The sequence below is a fragment of the Pogona vitticeps genome, chromosome 3 (genome assembly GCF_051106095.1).
Source record: "Pogona vitticeps strain Pit_001003342236 chromosome 3, PviZW2.1, whole genome shotgun sequence".
NCBI lineage: Eukaryota > Metazoa > Chordata > Lepidosauria > Squamata > Agamidae > Pogona > Pogona vitticeps.
Window position 1 is genome coordinate 123,012,722 of NC_135785.1, and position 15,823 is coordinate 123,028,544.

Sequence of the window (15,823 nt, forward strand, 5' to 3'; positions counted from 1 at the left end):
GCAGTGCAAGTGCACAAGAATCATTTTATATCCCCAGCCTCACTCTACCATCTGCTGTAACCACATCGATCTATTTTTAATGGACTATTACTGCCTTGGGACCATGAGAACCACCCATTTTCAAAAAATACCGTATTTTTCGCTCCATAAGACGCACCGGACGTTAAGACGCACTTAATTTTTAAATACTGAAAATTAAAATAAAATAAAAATATGTAAACAGAGCAAGTCCCACACTGGGACTGCCAAAAAAAAATCACCAAAAAACAAAGCAACATAGAAACATACCCCCCAGCCCAAACCTACCCTCCAAAACCCACCCAGAACATTTTTAAAAAGTAAAAAGCAGCAACTAATTTTTAAATACCAAAAAATAAAGTAAAAATAAATAAACAGAGCAAGTCCCATGCTGGGACTTCAAAAAAAGTACCAAACCACAAATCAACATAGAAACATACCCCCCAGCTCAAACCTACCCTCCAAAACCCACCCAGAACATTTTTAAAAAGTAAAAAGCAGCAACTAATTTTTAAATACCAAAAAATAAAGTAAAAATAAATAAACAGAGCAAGTCCCATGCTGGGACTGCAAAAAAAGTACCAAAACACAACGCAACATAGAAACATACCCCCCAGCTCAAATCTACCCTCCAAAACCCACCCAGAACATTTTTAAAAAGTAAAAAGCAGCAACTAATTTTTAAATACCAAAAAATAACGTAAAAATAAATAAACAGAGCAAGTCCCATGCTGGGACTTCAAAAAAAGTACCAAAACACAAAGCAACATAGAAACATACCCCCCAGCCCAAACCTACCCTCCAAAACCCACCCAGAACATTTTTAAAAAGTTAAAAGCAGCAACTAATTTTTAAATACCAAAAAATAAAGTAAAAATAAATAAACAGAGCAAGTCCCATGCTGGGACTTCAAAAAAAGTACCAAACCACAAATCAACATAGAAACATACCCCCCCAGCCCAAACCTACCCTCCAAAACCCACCCAGAACATTTTTAAAAAGTAAAAAGCAGCAACTAATTTTTAAATACCAAAAAACAAAGTAAAAATAAATAAACAGAGCAAGTCCCATGCTGGGACTTCAAAAAAAGTACCAAAACACAAAGCAACATAGAAACATACCCCCCAGCCCAAATCTACCCTCCAAAACCCACCCAGAACATTTTTTTAAAAAGTAAAAAGCAGCACCTTACTAGTGGAAAGCCTCCTGGAGGTCCTCAGAAGCCAGCGATTGTGCCTGGGCGAGGCCCCCACGGGGCCTGCTGAGGCCTCCGGAGGCCTCGGAAGCCAGCGATGGTGCCTGCGGGAGGCCCCCACGGGGCCTGCTGAGGCCTCCGGAGGCCTCGGAAGCCAGCGATGGGGCCGGGGGGAAGCCCCCACGGGGCCTGCTGAGGCCTCCGGAGGCCTCGGAAGCCAGCGATGGGGCCTGCTGAGGCCTCCGGAGGCCTTGGAAGCCAGCGATGGTGCCGGGGGGAGGCCCCCACGGGGCCTGCTGAGGCCTCCGGAGGCCTCGGAAGCCAGCGATGGGGCCTGCTGAGGCCTCCGGAGGCCTCGGAAGCCAGCGATGGTGGCGTGGAGGGGACAGTATTTGCTCCATAAGACGCATACACTTCTCCCCCCACTTGTTTTGAGAGGAAAAGTGAGTCTTATGGTGCAAAAAATACGGTACTTTATTTGCACCCGAGAGAGAAACTGAAAGAAATATTGGTGTGATGGGTGAACTCAACAATCTAACAATTCAGAGGAAGCTTTTCCATGCCCCCGTGCCCTTGTATCCAGTACTTATTGATTCACAAGATTGTGAAATCAACCCTCAGTGTTCCTCCTGAGCTACTTATCTGATAAATTTTGCGTTCTGGGGAAGGGCTGTGTATGGGCTCACCCTATACTGCTTGCTCTTGATGTGAAGAAATTGATCTTATTTATTTCTTTACTTAAGATATTTATAGATTACATAATATCTGAGATCCTGAAATGGTTTGTGAACATAAAAACAAAAGTAAATGCCACAGTAAAAATATAATTTAAACTTGAAAAGTTATTTAAAAAGCAAGAAAGCAATTAAAGAATGGAAAATCCTTCCTCCCCGCCCCCCCCCAAAAAAACCCACAAGGTACTATCTCCTTGCCTTGTTAGAGGCAACAGGGCAAGGGGAGAGCATGTCCTCTGCCACTTGCTAGATTGCCCCTATTTCAGCCCCAAGGTGAGGCTTGCTGTCTTCAGGGAGGAAGGCACTGCAGCCAGCAAGAGGAGATGAGAGCACCCACATTCATGGTGAGTTGTGTCCATGTAAGTACTATTCAGCACTCATAGTAAGCACCTGTACATCAAAGGGTGGGCTATTCCTTCCTGTCCTTGATTTTGAGAGCTATATTCCATATTTGAGAAAAAATGTCTTGCCTTTTGTTGACCTGTTTTTTTCCTTCTTGTCATGTTCCTAGGGGATTCAGCAGGTAAAAGTTCAGTAAGCCAATCCAAAGTCAGAAGTCTGGGAGGTACAAAGCAGATGCCAAATTGTCAAAGACAAAACATAAACCGTAGTCAGAAGTCAGAGTCCAAAAGCCAAGGGTCAAGAGAGCAGAGTTCAAGATAAGCAGGAGTGTGGACACAAGCCAGAGAATTGACTTGTTGCTTCCACAAACTTCCAAGTCTCTGGGTACAAATTACTGTATATAACAGCAACAATCATCTAACTCCTAGAAACATTCCATCCTGTTAAAACGCAGGACTGCTCGACCTGATGTCCCTGTGAGTCCCTTTGTGTTGTGAGTCTCTGCTGAAGCTTATCCCTTACTCTGGCTAGTGGGAGAGGAGAATCTAGCAGTGATTCAGCTAGATTAGTGACACTAATTGCCCAGCATTTTCGTCAGCTGTAATTAACCCCTCTGATTCCAGATCTTCCTCGGCAGAACTCATGACACTTCTACAACATGACTTCTGAGGAGATAGGAGGCTGGGCTATCAGACTTGCAAATGAAGGCTGTGTTGACCTTCCACTTGGTAATCACAAAGCAAAGCCCTCCATCAAACAAGATCTGGTGCTGAATGTCAGCACCTGGCAAACAAATGTTTTCAGGTGCTTAAATAAGTTTTATTTTAACTATCCATTAATTTGGTCTTCAGTGACTGCACAGCTATTGAAATAACAATGAGAGCCATTCAATAATGGAATCAACTGCTGGGGCAGGAGGTCAGTGGGGGTGGATTCTCCTTCACTGGAGATTTTTAAGCAGAGATTGGATGGCCACCCATAAGGGATGTTTTAGCTATGAATTTTCTACACTGGCAGGGGGTTGGACTCTACCTTTGGGTAGAGTGGGTGGCATAATAATTAATTAAATACATTCATTACCCTTGGCATCCCTTCTAGCTCTATTATGCTAAGAGTCTATGATTCTATCATGAATCTCCAACATGCAGAAGTCCCCAACCAAGCCACCATCCCCAATATGCCACAAATTTGAAAACTAGCTAGAACAGGGGTCAGGGAACTTTTTTACCTTTTGCCTCCCCAAAAATTTATATATGCCGACATTACCCCCTTGATTCGAAAGGAAGGAAATCATACATTATTTGAATTAAAAATATTATCGAATCTACACAGGCTGTGTACCGAACTAGCAGGATGCACCAAATTTGATAAAGATATGCACTATTTTTGCTGGAACACATTGCACTCCAGCCATGGTGTGGTATAGGGAGTAGTAAGGTGTCCAATGTGCCTAGCAAGTTGCATTAAATTTTTGCTAGCTTGCAGAGGATTTAATCATCATCAGTGGCTCCCAGAGTGGCCCTAGCAATGGCATGCTTGCTAGAGACAGCCAATGCAGAATTGGGGGGTGGGCTTTCCCTAACACTTTAATCATTCTATGTGTGGTGTGCAAAAAGGAACAAACCAGGCTAAAGGTCATGTCACCCACCCTGGTGCCACAGCCCAATATCAAAGGACCAGTGTGCTTTTTTTATCATCATCAATGGAAAACCAAACAGTGGCCAGAGGGTTGGAAAAGATCAGTCTACATCCCAATCCCAAAGAAGGGAAGTGCCAAAGAATGCTCCAACTACCATACAGTTGCACTCATTTCACACGCTAGCAAGGTTATGTTCAAAATCCTACAAGGCAGGCTTCAGCAGTATGTGGACCGAGAACTCCCAGACGTACAAGCTGGATTTCGAAGGGGCAGAAGAACTAGAGACCAAATTGCTAACATGTGCTGGATTATGGAGAAAGCTAGAGAGTTCCAGAAAAACATCTACTTCTGCTTCATTGACTATGCAAAAGCATGGCAGAAAGTGAGGACTTAAAGAACCTCTTAATGAGGGTGAAAGAGAAGAATGCAAAAAATGGTCTTTAAAAAAAAAAAACTAAGTTCATGGCCACTGGCCCCATCACCTCCTGGCAAATAGAAGGGGAAGATATGGAGGCAGTGACAGATTTTACTTTCTTGGGCTCCATGATCACTGCAGAGGGTGACAACAGCCACGAAATTTAAAGATGCCTGCTTCTTGGAAGGAAAGCAATGATAAACCCAGACAGCACCTTAAAAAGCCACCCTTCCCCCCCACCTTAATTCAGTTTCTCTTTTGCTTGACTGCCTGTTCATTTTCAGTTCTGAGTCAGTCAGTCTGTCTGTCTGTCTGTCTCTCTCTCTGTCTCACACACACACACACTCCATTTCCTCCCTCCCTCCATTTTCTCCCTCCATTTTCTACAATTACATACATTTAAATAAGCCTGATGAAGTCCTCGGTCTCTCACACCTACCTTTCTTCCCTCCTTCCCTTGCTTGCTCCTTTCCCACCTCCTGCTTGCTTGCATTCATTTCCGGAGGAAGCAGTCATTCAGAAGCCCCGGATTGATTGATTGTCCGGGGCTAATCCCCACCTGTAACCAATTAGGGAGGCTTATCTCTCCAATCTACTGAAAGAACGGAGCATTTAGAAGTGCCCTGCTGCATAAATCTCCCAAAGATCAAGAATAGGTAGAAATAAACTGAATTAATTTTTGTGGGTAACAAAAGAATAATTCAATTTGAACTTGATTTTAAATGATGTGTTAACAGAAATCAAGTTGGAACTTAAACTTATCCCCACTTGTGTCACCATATGACACAGAAGAAAGATTGGAGAAAACACTGATCATGGCTACAAGGTTCTCTGTGCGGCCATCTCCACTGGCTCCCTACCTTACCCACCCCCTTCTGGAAGGCAGCAGAGTTTATCACTGGTCCAGGTCTGTGTGGCTGATGGGTCTGCTGTTCGTGGGGAGATGAGACCTGCAAGAGTTATCTTTGAGCTGCCTTTCAACATACATACAGTACATCAGGCACCAGGCATCGATTCCCTCAGGTTCTGCAATTTCATAGTATAATGTCTTTTTGTGCCATCCATTCTCTTGATCTTGCAGACCTGATTCCCAGGCCTGTAGAGATGGGTGGAATTTGGGAGATTTTGAGCTCTTTTTCCTCAGAAATGCTGCCTTTCTCCTATCTGATAATAGGATACGTGCAAATGGACCTTCAGTCATTATTGTACTGGATGATCAAAAGTGTGGGTGTCTCTCACATCCTGAACAGAATCCTTATGGACAAAGCTGATATGAAAACCGAAACATAAATCCTTCACATGTCATTGTAAGTATATACACATAAAACGAAATTCACAACTGAATTCAGGGAAGCTCACTCCCATTAATCTTCCCATCTCTGAAACCATTACCATGTCTGTCTTTTGTTTCCTCTTTCTAATCTAAAAAGCCCAAAATGAGTACCTTTTAGTGGGTGGCTCCAGCCCACTTACCAATTCAGTTCTTGTTCTGTGCTTTTTTCAACTCTATATGTTTTGAAAATTAACAGCCAGAGCTGGACAGTGTCTTCCAACTGTGCTCACATCTTATACTGATATAATGACATTACAATATTGGCATCTTTATTTTTGCTCCTTTCCCTAAAGATCCCAAACATGGAATTCACCTTTTTCACAGCTGCTGCACACCAGGTTGACATTTTCATTGAGCTGTCCCAGCATGATCATTTTTCTGGTCAATCACTGTCAGTTCCGACCACTATCTTCCCGATGGTGGACACACAATGTTATTATTCCCCCTTCCTGTGCATCATTTTACACTTGCTTACACCAAACCAGCCTTGTCATTTTAATGCTCATTCACACATTTTAAAGAGAACCTTTAGAAACTCTTTGCTGTCTCTTTAACCACCTTCAATAACCCGAGGTAATTTTGACACAGCTTTGTGTTCTCACTCCTCACACTTAACTCTCCATCATCCATGAACAAGTTAAAAAAAAGCACTGGCCCCTGTTCAGACCCACAGAGAGAACGTGTCAAGCATTTCCCTTCCTCCATGGGACAAATGCTCTTTCTTCTACTACTGGCTGGAGCCTTAGAATGGGGAGAAAGGTGGAACAGTAATGAAATAAACACATTCTTTTCCTGCACTTCCTGTTCTTTAACTCACAATGAGTCCATGAGAGGACAGCTTTTTCCATTTCTCTCATGACTGCTAAGTTTACTAAAACACTGACGACAGAAATAGCAAAAAGATTTTTGAAAATGTTTGCACCACAGAACATGGCTTTTATCCACTGTTCACGATAGGCCTTAGGATATGGATTTCGGGATGTTGCCCTCTTTCTCTGTAAGGCTCTAGAAAGTAGATGTTTATCCAGGCAATGCAGAAGAAATGAGCACGGGTGTACAATGTTACCTTCTTTCAACCAGTCTTACCCTCCATACCTCAAGAGATATGAGAACTCAAGAGTACATGAAGGTGCCTTGCAATATAACAGAATGATGACTGGGCGAATTCAGTCTTTGGTAACAGTGAAAGCCTGCAGTAGCACTAAACCAGCCCTAGTTATAAGGGCAATGAAAGATGAGGGAAAGGAAGAAGAATGAGCAGCTGGAGTCTTCATTTTAAAAAATAAAATTCTGTGGCCAGTATCCTATTCAGCGAACATGAAACAGAAGGGCAATTGGCATAAACCTGCTCTCCATTTTGGCAGGCATCCCACTGCCTGCCTGGTCTCATACTGATTGCAAGCATAGTCGCCTTATTGGGCACGCGACAGGGAGCTTGGCGAAGGGGAGACACTCACTGTAACACCATTGCCCTTCTGCTCTCTGTTTGCTGAGTTGGATACTGGCCAGTTTACGACATATAAACACAACAAAAGCACTCGAAAGATAATACTTCTCAGTACAGTTCGCAAATTATCATTGGTACACATTTTGCTGCCTATCCATCTGCAGTATAACACAACCAACAACAAATCTTCAATGTCGTGTTTGTACTTGGAGCAACAAGTCATAAACCAAATGTCCTTGTAACTACAACACCTCACAGTCCACCAGTCTGAGGTGGATTCTCAGAATAAAATGGGGCTGCCATTGCTTTCATGTCCTATAGTTTCCTTTTAACAGCAGACCTACAAACTAATAAATACGGCAAGTCTCTTCACACCCTTGGAGCAGCTGCTGTCTTGGGCCAACCTGAACTGCAGGGAAACCTCCAGGTTATCTCCTGAGCATGCTCCAATAGCACTGAAGGAGAGAAAAGGGACATGGTGGCTTCCTATGACTAAAAACTGCAAGCGTGATCTATTAGTTCCCTTCTGCAAAACAAGTTGTGATCCTGGCCTACAACGTATATAAGCATTATGTAGGATGTTTTCTCCTTTCCATTCTTAAGGAAATATATACCCGAAATCATATTTTAAAGGGAATGGTTTCACCTTTTGTTCAGCCTTCTATTTGCAGTTAGCTCTGCTTATCTCCTTCTAAACACCTTTCCTCAGTGTCCCTTCTCCACATTTCCCTCTGTTACTTTACTCCCCAGAGTATAAGAAAATACACAGCTTCCTGTTTCCCCTCAAAGTACTTTGTTAAATTTCCCCATAGCATATAAAGGATCTGAAAGGCCCAAGTTCCCTAATTGAAAATCTCAGCAAGACAATCCTTTGCTATGTCCTAGGTAAAAGATTTGGTAATCACCTCGTCGTAATCTCAAGATTAGACCACTGTAATGCGCTTTACGTGGGGCTGCCTTTGAGGCTGCTGCGGAAACTTCAGGTGGTGCAGCGGCCAGACTTCTCAGTGGTGTGAAAAAATACCAACACATTTCCCCCACTCTGGCCGCATTGCATTGGCTGCCCATCCGCTTCCGCATCGACTTCAAAGTGTTGATGCTTACGTATAAAGCCCTAAACGGTTTAGGGCCTCGATACTTGGCGGAAAGTCTACTCCCACCAAGATCTACCCGTGTCACTCGTGTGAGTCAGGAGGTGAGGCTGAGGAGTCTAACACCAAGGGAAGCCCGGAAGGACAGGACAAGAAATTGGGCCTTCTCGGCGGTGGCTCCTCGCCTCTGGAATAATCTACCTCCTGATATTCACGTGGCTCCCTCGCTGGGTATTTTTAAAAAGCAACTAAAAACACTGATGTTCTGGCAGGCCTTCCCCTCAATCAACTCTTGACCTCCCTTTCCTCTCCTCTCCCACTCTTTGTCCTATTTTGTTGAAAGTTTTTTCTTTATGTAGTATTGTTTTTATATATATTGCTAGTTGTTTCTTGTAAGCCACCTAGAGTGGTCTTAACCGACTAGATAGGCGGGATATAAATAAAATGATACTACTACTACTACTACTACTACTACTACTACTACTACTACTACTACTACTACTACTACTACTACTACTACTAATAATAATAATAATAATAATAATAATAATAATAATAATAATAATAATAATAAGATGAGCAGCAATAACATCCATGCTCTATCTGCTTCTATCTTCCTAATCCCCTCTCAGTGGTTAGAAGTTAGCCCCTTTCTATCTACTTGTCTGGAATAAAGTTCCTGCTACTGCCCTTCCCTTCTTCACTTCCACACTGCGTCACCTCATGGTGCTTTTCTTTCTGCTTCTGTCTCCATAACCTCAAATAGAGTATGGCCAATCCTTTTCAAACAACGGTGTTACATGGCCATTGACTCTATTTTGATACTATTCATAGATTTTACCTTTTTTTTATTTTTGCAGCAGCAGCCCAGCAAGTTCACATTTGACTTCTTTACGAACTCTTGGGTAAATACCAGTATTTGATCATGATACAAATTAAACTTGCTTATGTTCCATTTTCCTCCCATCTCTGGAGAGGTACAGCAGAACAGTCGTTTCCTGCTATTGAGGGTTATCTATTCTCAACAGCCTTTCCATATTTTCAGGTGAACTCTGGGATGTGTTTTAAAAACAACAGGTCCTAGAATTTTTCCATGACTGATATAACAGTAGTACTGTATATGCTTGTGTTGAAGTCTGTTGTTTTTAAATGCTATCAAGTCACATCTGACATATTACTCTAACAGAATCTTCACAGTATGTGAAATACTTAAGGAGTCATTTTACCAGTGCCATCCCCCTAGTGAGTTTCTATTGCCAAGCAAGGCTTTGAAACAAGGTATCTTAGTCCATTACTCGATCCGCGATACCATGCTGGCACTCTGCACTGAGTTGTATTTAGGACCAAATAATAATGACTGACTACTTTGCTGATGTACCAATCTTCTACAAATGTCCCAGAATACCATATGATGTATTAGTTCTATAAAATAATATTTCTCTGTTATAGCAAAGTGTGCTGCTTATAGGTCCGGAAGGAATATTAAAGAGTAGCTTCCTTCTTGTACACAACAAAGCTGTGGTGAAATCAGAGCCAACCAAACAGGCACAGTACCCCCGCTTAACCTGGCATGGGAAAGCCAGCCTGATGCTGGTTGCCACAGCACCCTTTCTTCATATTTTGAATAATATTTTATAATTAGGGGCAGCCAGCCAGACATATACCTGCTTATAGAGAGTCATTAAAAATATATTACCCTTTTTTTATTTACACCGAAAAGGTGCTCATCCCCATCTTAATGTGATCAGTATAGGGGCAAAATGAGCAAACTCCGCTTTATTCTGAAGTCATGATAGTACTGCGATTTAAACAAAATAAAAATGCAAAGCTGTCCACACTCAGTGTCTTCCTTTATTTATTGTGAGAAGTTTGTTTTTGTTTCTCCACTAGTATACAAGGAATTTAGAAGTTGTTTTAAATCATGGACTGGGAATAGGGAAGAAGTGAGAGAAGAGAGATGTTAGCCATGTGCTTCACACAACAAGTCTGTCTGAACTGGTGTGGATTTCTGCAAGAGCATTACACTCAGGGTCAAAAACGACTTGGGTACATTACTGAAACCAAAGAAAGCCTAGGGAGATGTTGTGGACAGCAATATCCCTCCTTTGGTCACATTGAACATTATAGCAGAAGACAGCCATACCTTTCTTACTCTGGTAGATCAATGGCTGGTGTCACTTGGTTGATGACTTGAGATAGGTAAGCCTTCCAAGGAGGCAAGAATTGGACTTTCCAGATGCACATATTCTATTTTCATTGGCATGGTGGTGTTTTATCTTCTGTGCCATGGCCTTTTCTGCCTTCCTCAACCCTGTGGCTGAGTTAGAGCTTGAAAAAGCTATATTTTGGACTATAACTCCCAGAATTCATCAGTTAGGCTGGCCATCCTTCTGCTTCTTTCCATCTTGTACAAATGATGGCCTTTGACAGACTTATTTCCAGAAATATAGGAATCTGCATAATTCAGAGTATTTGTGCCATTTGTCTACTCCGAATGGAGTGACTCTTCAAAGCCTGGGGCAGAGCCTTTCCCCAGAACCCGGTCCTTTTAGTGCTGCTTTTGGAGATCAGACTGTTGCACAAGACACAGCCCTGAAGATTAAGATTTAAACAAGCCCACCCTGTTCCCAGCAGTCTCACCAGAGAGTTATTTCCAGAAAGCTCAATGCTAGTGGAAATGACAGTGATCCCTGGTGGTGGTTGTTGTCATCATTTTACCCCCAGCAAGTCAAGTTTATAATATATTTTGTTAGTTTCTAACAAGAAAAAATATTGCTAGCTTCCAGTCATGAGAGTGCTCGCCCTGTTCACTCAGCTTTACTTTTCCTCTGCCACATACAGGGATTTTAAGGAGAAATATGTGAGCTGGATGTTCAAAGTTGGAAGCAAAGCCATCATCTTCTCTGGGCGGTCCTGAGCCAGCTCACAAATTTCATTTTTGTGCCCACATACCTCCAAGTGTAGCAGGAAATACTGTGCAAGGTTCTGACTCCTTATTTTCATATATGCACAATGCCTTTAATTAGTTCATTGTGTGATTTGTCTTTGACTGGAAGCTTTATAAGTAAAAAGAGCTGCAAGGTGGGGAGGATCATCTTATAATCCACATAATAAAATATGTATAATGACAATGTTCCACGTAGGAGAAATTTACATGTAAATGGCCACCCATGTAATTTACAAAAGAAGTGAGAAGCTGGCAGTTACGATGAGAAGCCCATAAACATTGGTATAAATGCATAACATGAATTAGCCCAGAAAGATGAAAAGCAACTTGCTGACAGTTATTTAACTCCAGAGATCTGAAAGACTACCAACTGACTGACATGTAGATTTACATCCAAATTTCTCATATGTGAAAGATCAGAGCTGAGCTCAATGCATGTGAGTTTCATTCCAATACCAGCTAAGAGCACCAATAAACTGTTAGAGGCTGACCACACGGGGCACTTAGCTCACCGTTTGGTCCACTGCTGGAATGGGCTGGTTCGCTCTTAAAGTAAGTGATCAGACAATGTCTTTATTGGAACGAACCATCCCACCCCTAGTGCAGTCCTTTCTGAGTCCATTAGAGACATCTACTTTATGGTGCTGGAACAATCACACTGGTTTGGACTGGTTCCAGTGCATGTGCCTGAATTTGTCGAATCTACACTGGTGACTTCAGCTGCAGGCAGTTTCTCAACTGGTTCTTTAACAGAAGGCAAAGAAAAGATTAAAGGAAAAATCAGAACTGATTTTTGCAGTGCATCAGCAATAGTCCATATACAACTAAAAAAAAAAATCACTTCCACTACCCCTCTGTTGAGGACCACAGAAGTGATTAGTCTGCTAATATCCTGAAGTGGCTCGCTTATTAACCCACTTCATGATATTGGCAGGAGCGACTTCTGTGTGAATTGTCGAGAGCTGTTAGTTCTGTTCCAAAGTGTCCCACAGTAGCTTGCTCCATATGTAGCTGTACCCTTAGCCTCCAAGGTAGAATCTGGAATCATGAGATAGTCTTTCTCAGCAGTGATAGCATAGTGCCTCCAGTTTGAGGCATACCTGTGTGATCCTATTCTGCCCAGACTCATGCATTTGCACAAAAAAAGAGATATCAGAATTCTAAATCTCGACCAATGGCTTCAATCCAGTAGGTACATTTTCTTCAGATGTTGGGTTAGGCAGGTGGAGAAGGGTCTGTTTCCCACGTATTGTAGCTTGTAGAGAACCTGATAGGCTATGCTTAAGGGATAACTTTATGGATGGTTGTAGAAATATGCTAATAGGAACAAATACCTGTGGGTGAGCATTCCTGCCAACACAATTACAGTTTTGCTAATCTCTTAGTCCATTATGAAATATGGTCACATCATCATGCTAAACAGATGTCTTGTGGTTTTGCAGTAGTTTAAGTCTTGGCCAGTCTGTTTTTAAATGTTTTGTAACTAGGCTACCAACTGTCTGGAGTCTGGATAAAATATTTGTTTCCATGTCAGCAAGCATTTATATAGCTCAAAACCCTGCACATTCCTGCACTGACTAAAGTCAATTACCCATCCTCTTTTGCATCTGCTCTGAATTCTGGCAGCATTAGGTTCTTTTGGCATTGCTTCAGGGGAGATGTATTGACACTGTTGGTTTTTACCTCAGAACTAACTACTGCTTTATCTTCAATCCCAATATTTTTGCATATTTCTATATACTTCTATATTTTGGATGTTTTATTGGTGGGTGGTCTTTTGACCGTAATAAAGTTTTATCTATCTAATGGTTCTTTATGACAAATCACATTACTTTTCAGAAGGCATCACATGATTGAGCTGGGAATCAGTGGCAGCTGTCAACCTGAGATTTATTTATTTAAAGACAAAGGTCATCACTAAATTTTAAAAAATCAAATTGATGCAAATACAGTGGTGCCTTGCAAGATGATGTTAATTTGTTCTGCGAAAATTGCTGTCTTGTGAAAACATCATCTTGCGAAATGCGGTTCCCCATTGGAATGCATTGAAATCCATCGTCTTGTGAAAATCGCCCATAGAGAAACTGTTTTGCAAAGCACGGACCCAGCTGTCAAAATCGCTGTCTTGCAAACAAAAGTCCCTAAAAAAAACGTTTTGCGAAGCACAGACTCAGCTGTCAAAATCATCATCTTGCAAAAAAATGCCCCCCCCCAAAAGTCTTGTGAAGCATTGACCGAAACACCGTCTAGCGAAAATCGCCTATAGGGAAAACCATTTTGCAAAGCACTGTAGCAGTCGCAAAAACCCATTGTCTTGAGAATTAACTGTTTTGCGAGCTAATTGTCTAGCAAGGCACCACTGTAAATGTATCAACAAATCAATGCATACATATGTAAGATGATCATGCAACAATAGACATCAGTGCATAGACCTAGCTTTATTTTCTCCAGAAGCTAATCCAGGCAATATGATTGTGTAAGAAAGTTGTTTAAGTCAATCAGCAAAAAGGAGATCTTACCAGAGATAGGGAATAAAATTTTGCAGCAATTGAGGCTACAGCAGTCCTTTTCCAGAAACCTTATACAGGGATATTACTAAATGTAATGAAATTTATTTTATAGTATATTTTTTTCTACAGACACAAAGATGTCATTCTGGTAGAACACATATGTATGCTGTCAGCATTGTCTGGAACAGACCTCGGGAACCTAATTTATATGGAAACTTGTTGCATTACTTATTATTTATCTGGAGGCTGGTTCCTGCTATTGTTCAAATGATTTATTGGATTATGTGTTATTAATGCCCTGTATTGATAGTTCTTGGCAGGAAAATATAGAGAAGTCCTCTATGGTTCCCTCTAGAGGCCAAGTCTGGTGTTACATTTTGCAATACTGAGACAAAGGGAAAGGACAAAACCTCACTTGCCACTCAAGATTGATAAGAGATTGGCATAAAACTTGAAAATTCAGGTCAAAATGTCTCCAAAAATGTCTTACCATTTGAAAGTAATTGGAAATGATCACTTGTTACACCTAAGTGCCTGTTAAATTAATCTTATTGTAACTACTTGTTAGAATACTTGTCACTGGGAAAGCTGCATTGCTTGGAAATACAATTTCGTAAAAACCTTTCTCAAAGGATTGAAAGGAAACTCTGGAAAATAACATTGTGGGGAGACAAGAGGCAACATGTGAGGAAATGGATACTGGAGAAACTGGATACCCAAACCCTACAGTTTGCTGACTGAGGCACTCAAGGCAAGCACATGGGCATTCTCGTTTGTATCCTTTGAATAACTCTACAAAGCTGATGGGACTGACTTATATAAGACATGTGATTCGTTAGTCAAGGTAAATGTGATTTTAAAAACAAATCTTCCTGATGCTACGGTTTATCCTAGAAATCATTATAATAGTTTTCCTGGGACCTCAAAGTGCATTATTGAAAAACAGTAAATTTTTTTCAATCTGTAGTTGGACCCAAAATGAGTAGCTGGGAAAAAAACTGTGGAGTTGGAAACTGATACAAGAACACTGATTAGAGCCTTTTCAGTTATTCTGAGATGATCTCTATCCATTTCCAACGGCCTAATTTTTCCCAGTTGTCCATTTTGTACTCAACTGCATCCTAAAATAAAATAAATCTTGTAAAATATATGTCACAAGAGGACCTCCCTACTAAAACTGGGGCTTGGAAAACAGCTCATAGCTGGTGAGATTAGGGTTGAGATGGGCAATTTCCGCCTATTGAGATGGCCTGTTGAGGATTCTCCAAACTTTGTGAGAGGCCTCACCTCCACTCAACATACGAAAAACGACGAGCTATTTCTCCTTTGTGGTTTCCAAAGTTTGCACAAAATGTCCTTGTATAGAACTAGTACATTTCCTTTGGAATACACATACACAGAGAGAGAGAGGGAGGGGGGAGAGAGAGAGAAAGAGAGAGAGAGAGAGATTGAGAGGAGGCACCAAGGGACATGCTGATTGATCAAAAACACACAGTGCATAGAATGTTACTACTTTTCAATGTCCTTGCAACATGGAAGCAGTTATCCAAGGTTTAAGTTTTGCACATGCACAGAAATGTATAAAAATCTGTCTTGAAAAATGGACAAAATCCTCCCAGTACTTCTGTTATGTTGTGTTCTGAAGTGCTGCCCTGTAATGAGGTTTTTTTTCCTTTTCTTTGTCATTTATTACATGAGGATGAACCCAATCAGGACTAGCTCACTCCCAGTATTGTGCTGTGGGGTTTGTACATTCACTACATGCAGAATAATCCACATATATAGGGATTAATGAATGAATTAATAATAGCACATATATATATTGCCATTAATAGGCTGTATTGGCAAAACACAAAAGCGGGACATGTATGAATAATTGTACAGCTGCCAGAGAGTCTCTCTGGTGACAAAGAGTGCCTTTTTATAATTATAACTACCATTATAAAGCTTGAAAAAAATATGTGTGTGCATATGCATGCATACACACACATAAACAAATAAGAAGATTTGTAAGTGGCTTGATTCTTTTCCTTGGCCCTAGAATAATGATAATATATTGTGTCAATATATTTTATTTTAAACGTATGAAGTGTTTCACATACAGTATATTGCTGAATTGCCTTAGAGATATTGTGTTACCTCCATTTTCCAG

The 15,823-nt window shown here is 41.2% G+C and overlaps 1 protein-coding gene and 1 long non-coding RNA gene across 2 annotated transcripts in view; one reads left to right on the plus strand and one right to left on the minus strand.

The window, feature by feature from the left end:
- DNAJC15 (DnaJ heat shock protein family (Hsp40) member C15) overlaps nucleotides 1–15,823 on the minus strand; it is an 89,338-nt gene that overhangs the window by 21,012 nt on the left and 52,503 nt on the right. The window lies entirely within an intron of this gene.
- On the plus strand, nucleotides 126–903 carry LOC144588236 (uncharacterized). The gene is made up of 2 exons (XR_013543684.1): nucleotides 126–596; nucleotides 768–903. It is a non-coding gene; the product is annotated as an uncharacterized LOC144588236 (long non-coding RNA).